Below are 5,890 nucleotides of genomic sequence, written 5' to 3' on the forward strand. Positions count from 1 at the left end.
TTTCTCGCCTTTTATTTTGTTTTATAATCTTTATGCCACATTATAGAATGTTCTTAAGTTATAAGTACTGCATGAACTCCCTGCATGCATTGCAAGATGAGTAATAGACTAACCTGCCCGAAAACCATATTGACGCTCTGAGATACCACCACCTGCCTCAACCTCATCCTTTAGCATCTGCAGAATAAGTGCTTCCAATAATTTTCCTAGAGTGTTCAATAGGCATAGTGACCTACAACCTGTAGGGTCTCTGTCTCTTTTTCGGGGCTTCTTCAGTCAAACCAATCGACCACACTTCCACTCTTCTGCGATAACCCTGCTGATTATCACATGGTTTACTGCTTCTAATACGGCCAGTGGGTTAATCTCAACTTCAGCTAAATTCCCATCGGTGTACTACTAACTACACTCCAAACAAAACACATCTAGCCAAATCTCAAACAAGACTGAATGACTGACTTTCTAAGAACGAAGTAACTGAACTCTACCTATCCGAAAGATAAAAATGAGCTCGACGCACAACAAATCATAAAATGAAACACAAAAACACTAACAAAACATAACAATAACAATAAATAATGTAACATATCAATAACATAAAACATAACTAATAAAAAATAAATCTATAACCAAACAGAAACAAAAACGGCAACAGTTTAGAAAAACAATAAAACCAAACATAAACACAAAGAAGGAAAGTCCAAGCGAAACATCACACCCCTTCAGGGATCCAGTCTTTCGCCAAATATGTGATAAACTTTCTACAATCACACATTCAGCTCGTCTTTTCCAATTAAAACGGAAATCAAGTGTCAAACCGATAATATCAAGCCGACAAATAGTCTCTGTGCGCATTAAGACATACCTGTATGTTTCTGTTTAGCCTCCGGAACCACAGTAGATATTACTTCAAAGGTATAAGTCATACCTTGCACATTCATATAAAACATGATAAGAATCGTCCAATAATCCGCATTGCGGAACATAACGGAGGCTGCCAGACCGAATTTCTGTAGTCTGTCCCAAAAAGCGCCATGCCCTGAAAGAAACTGTGCCACATACTTGTTCGGGTGTACCCAACAAGCGTCCTGCAAATCAACAATATTAGGAGAAAAATAATGCGTATAACGCCCACCCACTGTCTCATCCCATTTGGTCTGCCACAGGGCGGCACCATGCTGTTCTATCTCCTTTATTTTCACCGAAGTCATTTCACCTGACTTCTTAGCCACACAGCGCTGCTGCTTCTCAGACCCAAATAATCTATCAGTTTTCTCGCCTGCGATCACCAAGATCACCTTCCATGAAATTGTACGGTAACTATCTGTTACCGTTAGCACTATAAGGCGTTGAGCCTGTAACAAAATATCCCGACAGCTTATATATTTTAGACTGTCCGCCCAAAACAGGCTCCGCATATAGCATAACAGCCTCGCAGACACCCTTACACAAGATACTCATAGTCTTAAGACCCAAATCAGTATTGACCACACATCGAATTCCAAAGAAGGTATACAGGCCTTGCCCGCAACATATTGAAGGTGCTTCTATCCTGCAATTTATCGTCGAGGAACACCCACAGATACTTTTGAACTTGAACACATTTAATAGTTAGTCCTTACATTGATACTAGGACTTGCCACCCTGCAGTCAAACGGCCTTTGAGGAGCATTATCGTGGTCTCCTCCGGGCTAAACGTGATTTTAAGTTGATGAATTCATAGCTCGAGTATCCTGCATGGTTGAGTGGCTTGGAATTCAACCTCCCTCCGCGAACCTCCTTCGACCAGCATGAGCCAATCGTCACGATGGGCAACCTCAGCCGCAGAAGTGAATCAAACTCCACCACCCACAATAAGGGACTCAACACACTGCCCTGCGGAACTCTTGGACAGTGTCTTCCCACTTCAGTGCTGCACTCGTAGAGCAGCAAGTAATGTTAGCTAGTAGCCAGTAGCCAGTAAGAGGTGTCTCTCGAAGACACCTCGCCGTCACTACAACGTGGAGGTTATCCGCGTACGCTATCATATCCACACCGGGCGGCAAATCCATTCTCAATAGGCCATCGTAAGCCACGTTCCAAAGTAGTGGGTCCATTATTGACCCCTGGGACAACCCCCTTTCCATGGGCACGACGACCTCCTAAACTTCTTGCGACAGGATCTTCAGCTCCCTATCCACCAGGTATTCTTGAACCATGCGAAACAAATAAGGGGCCACCTTTATATCATGCAGCTGATCCAAAATAGCATCCCATTTAATGCTATTAAGTGCATTTTTGATGTTCACAAAGGATCACCAATAGGATACGTCTAGGCTACCCCGTAGCCGCCGCATCCGCGAATTCCATCACTCTCGCTATGGCATCGATCGAGGATCTTCCGTTTCTAAAATCATATTGTCTAGTAGACAACCCGCCTCGTCGTTCCAGCTCTTGCTCCAACCTCCTTGCCAGAAGAGCTTCAAAGACCTTACCCAAAGTATTTATTAAGAAGGATATGTCTGAACCATCCGTCACCTTTCCTTACCAACACAAGCGTTCCAGTTTTCCAGCTAAACTGTGTAGCTTCTAGACACAAAGCTATACTGTGTAAACATCTGGTGGTAGTGTACTCCCACTGTGGTGATGAGGGAAACAAACGGGAGAAGTGTCCTAAGAAGTCGGAATGGCCGATTTGTGTTAACTGCAGACGTTTTCGGAAGTACCATAAGCCCTCTGTGAATAGTAAGGATTGTGCTTGTTGTCAGAGGGCTGTCACAACGTATTAAAATTCAATATCGGTAGATGGTTCAAATTTGGCAATTAAATGCTTAGAGTGCTTACATTGTAAAGATTAAACGTGGCGAGATCGCCGTACGTAGGGGTTTGGATGTTGTCTTGTTGCAGCATCTGTATTTTATGTCCGGTAAATTGCCAGGTTTTTCTCGTTGGAAAAGATTTTATTTAGGTTCTGATGTACTGTGCAGAAGGAGACTTGACTTTGTCTTCATTCGATAGCTCTGAATCATGTTATTTTTCGTGTGGATGTTCAGAACTTGCATCTGTATCTCTCAAGCTCATATTTTCAATACAGAGATCCTGCTGAACGTCATCTTAAGGTCTGGGAGAAAATCCTACGATTCTTCAGTACCAGTCCAATCCTTATTTGTACGGATGTGAACGCTAAGCCACTTTTATGGCATAGCGGCTTCACCGATAATGGCGGTGAATTAATTGAAGGCTTTTAGGCGCAACATGTTTTGCAGGTATATAATGCACCTGGTAAGTTGCCCACCTACACAGGTATGGTAGACGGGCGTTGGCTTTTTGGTGGAACGAACATCGATGTTACCGTTGGTAGGTTTATTCCTGCCAATGCTTGTAATTAAAATGTAGTTGACGGTAGCTCAAGCGAACTTCGATTGATTGTGTATGAGATTGTTGGTGGTTTGTGTGTGCTATACCGATGTAACTTTTCGTTTCAGAAGGGTGGTTTCCTGTACAGACTGGTAAAAGTTTGTTAATTTTCTTTCGGGCAGACTTCGCGCTTTAGATCAGAGTTTGGATGTTTGGATTTGGAAGACCTGGCGATAGGATGTCAGCGGCTTTCACTGACGCCACCGAATGTTCAATTCCTCGTAGTCCCGGTCGGGAGAGGCTCGCTCCATGGTAGAGAAGGGAATTGACTCTTATGAAACAAGCTGTCTGTCATTCGCGAAGAGCATCTCAGCGTGAGAGTGACCTGGAACGGCGAGTGGCCCTCGTTGGCGAATATAGAGATCTAAGATCTCGATATTTTCCACAAAGTTCGGACAGCGAAGGCGGATTCCTGGCGGCCCCTTGTGCATGAACAGGAAAAGAAGGATCCCTGAGGTGTTGTGTATGGGGTCTTGGGACACAAACAACGAAAGAACGTTCTTCTGTTCGCTCTCTCGACCTGGCTCGGTGTTATATCAGACATGTCTGAAATTTTTCAGAGACTACTTGCCGATTTACTGCTTGATGATACTAATTATGCTTGATTATGCTTTGATGAGACTGCATACCATCAGCGAGTAAGGCAAGATGTTTCTCAGTTTTGCGGGGGGTGTATTCACCTTTGAGATTACTGAGGCCGAGGTACGTCAAGCTATCTGTAGTCTAAGTAGTGGTAAGGCTCCTGGCTTCGATGGGATAACGGTGGAGCTCCTTGTTCGCTCGGTAGGGGAAAGTGTGAGATTTATTATTATTTTATTAGGGTTTTAATAAATTCTTGTTTGGAATATACTTCCCGGTTTTTTGGAAGAAGGAGATTGTGAAACTGTTTAAAGTTGGCGATAAGGATCCCGCTTTAGTTCGTCATATAGGCCCTTGACTTTACTGCCGGTTATTGGTAAGGCGTTTGAAAATGTTCTGTATTTTTTTATAAATGAGAGCTTGAATTCGTGTGGTGTACTAACGGATAATCAGTACCGGTTTCGTCCCGAAAAGGGGACGCCATACTTCGGGGTTTGAATGTACTAACCTCCAGTCGGGAGGAATATGTCCTAGGAATTTTCCTGGCCATTTCTGGGGCATTTAATAATCTGTGGTGGCCTTCTGTTATATACTAATTACAGAAGAATGATTGTATACTAAGTGCGTTGCAGGCTATGCAATGCTATGCTATGGTTCTACAGGATTCAACAATTCTTGAGGACGGAAAAATAACAACGTGCGGTACCAAATACATGGTTATATTTGATTCCAGCAATGGGGAAAAGGCCATGGCAGCCCACGTAATAAAAGCTCTAAGAAGAGTAGTGGGAAAATCAGCGTAAGCAGTCTTTGTGGTGCCCAACGGCCCATCGGGTATTATAATTGAGAAAATTGTGATATACCTCATGAGAAAAGGGAAGACCCTACCGAGAATGGTTCTCCCCAATTTAAGTGAGCATGGAAGAGCGAGATCTAGATCTGTCTCGAATAGAAGAGGAACTCCGCCGGTTGCGGAGAGTAAGACTGTTGTAGTACAGGCGCCGGGAAAAACATACGCAGATCTCTTAAAAACAGTGAAAGATAAAGTCAAGGGTGAGTAAGCAGGGGATATCTTATCCATCAGGAAAGGCCGAGACCAACAACTACAGGTCAGACATTGCGGATCACAGAAAGCAGGTGAGTTTTCCTCTCTGCTCAAAAATAGGGCTGAAGAACTTCAAGTTGACATTAGAACCAAAGGCGACCGTAGAACAGTGGTGCATGTCAAGGACCTGCTGTACGATACTACAGAAAGAGAAATCAAGGAGGCGATCGAAAAAGTACTTGGAGTTGGTGAAGGTTTTCAAATCACATCCATAATAGAGGCATATGGCAATACAAAAAATGCCACTGTGGTCACTAACCATAGAAACGCTACTAAGCTCATTGCATCAAGGCTGAGGGTTGGCTGGGTGCGCTGTAGAGCATACATACACACAGAAGTCGAGAAATGCTATCTTTGCTGGAATACAGGGCATGGCAGGAGAGAATGTAGAGGTCTGGATCGTTCAGAATTATGTTTCAATTGCGGCAGGCCGGGACACGTTATTAAAGATTGCAAAGAGGCAACGAGATGCCTTGACTGCGGACTACGTCACATAGAACTGCTAATACAAGTTGTAACAAAAATCATGTGTATGATATTTCTAATCAATAATAATAGGAGCAGGCTATCGGTGGATCTGTCGGTAGAGATGGCCACAAGAGCCAATTTCAATTTTCTGGTGGCCACGGAACCCAACGTGTACTCGGTGGCCAGGGGTCAATGGTGTCCCGACAGAAACGGGGACGTGGCCATGGTAGGAGAATCGTAGGCAACGTGGATCATAGTTTATACCATAGAGAAGATGGTATTGTAGCCATAGAACTAAATGATATAATAATTATAGGAATATATATCAGCCCGAATTGCGAC

This window comes from Lycorma delicatula, chromosome 1 (assembly GCF_047948215.1).
Source record: "Lycorma delicatula isolate Av1 chromosome 1, ASM4794821v1, whole genome shotgun sequence".
Taxonomy (NCBI): domain Eukaryota; kingdom Metazoa; phylum Arthropoda; class Insecta; order Hemiptera; family Fulgoridae; genus Lycorma; species Lycorma delicatula.